Below are 1,355 nucleotides of genomic sequence, written 5' to 3' on the forward strand. Positions count from 1 at the left end.
GGGCGGAGGCATGACCCCGTGACCCCGTCCCCCAGTGTCCCCAGGATATCCCCCAGGACCACCCCAGGGTCCCCCAGTATCCCCATCCCAGGTCCCCCAGTGTCCCCAATGTCCCCCAGTGTGTCTCCAGTGTCCCCAGTGTCTCCCAGTATCCCCATCCCAGGCCCCCCACTGTTCCCCAGTGTCCCCAGTGTCCCCCAGTGTCCCCAGTGTGTCCCCCAGGCCCCCCCAGCCTTCCAAGTGTCTCCCAGTGTCCTCCCAGTGTTCCCAGTATCCCCAGTGCCCCGCCTCCTCCAGTGTCATCTCCCCCCCCCGTGGTGTCCCCAGCAGGAGGGGGGGGCTGTAGGACCGGGAGAGAGGGACGGAGGGACAGACAGACAGAGGGAGGGCAGGACAGATGGACAGACGGACAGAGGGACAGGGGATGGGGGATTGAGGGCTGGGGGAGGACAGACGGACGGACAGAAGGGTGGGTGGAGGGAGGGCAGGACAGACAGACGGACGGATGGACAGAGGGAGGGACAGACGGACAGACGGACAGAAAGGGGGGGGTGAAGGAATGAGGGCCTGGGGGAGGACAGACGGACGGAAGAATGGATGGACAGAGGGCAGGACAGACAGAGGGATAGAGGGAGGGAGGGACAGACGGACAGACGGGACGGTAGAGGGCCGAGGTCTGGGAGAGGACAGACGGACGGAGGGATGGATGGATGGGGGGCAGGACAGACGGATGGACAGATGGACAGATGGATGGAGGGGTGGATGGATGGGGGGCAGGACAGACGGACGGACAGACAGAGGGACAGACAGACGGAAGGAGGGGTGGATGGATGGGGGCAGGACAGACAGACGGACAGAGGGAGGCACAAGTGGACAGACGGACAGACAGACAGACGGGGGGGGGGGGAGGGGTGAGGTCTGGGGGAGGGCAGACAGACGGAGGGGTGGATGGATGGGGGGCAGGACAGACAGATGGACAGACAGACAGATGGACGGAGGGATGGATGGATGGGGGGCAGGACAGATGGACGGACAGACGGATGGAGGGACAGACGGACGGATGGAGGGATGGATGGAGAGCAGGACAGACAGACAGACAGACAGAAAGAGGGAGGGACAGACGGACAGAGGGGTGGATGGATGGGGGGCAGGACAGACAGACGGACAGACGGAGGGACAGACAGATGGAAGGAGGGGTGGATGGAGAGCAGGACAGACAGACGGACAGAGGGAGGCACAAGTGGACGGATGGACAGACAGACAGACACACAGACAGACAGGGGGGTGGATGGATGGATGGAGGGCAGGACAGACAGACGGACAGATCGATGGAGGGAGGGACAGACGGACGGGGG

Source organism: Calidris pugnax, unplaced genomic scaffold (assembly GCF_001431845.1).
Source record: "Calidris pugnax isolate Ruff unplaced genomic scaffold, ASM143184v1 scaffold1019, whole genome shotgun sequence".
In the NCBI taxonomy this organism is placed as follows: domain Eukaryota; kingdom Metazoa; phylum Chordata; class Aves; order Charadriiformes; family Scolopacidae; genus Calidris; species Calidris pugnax.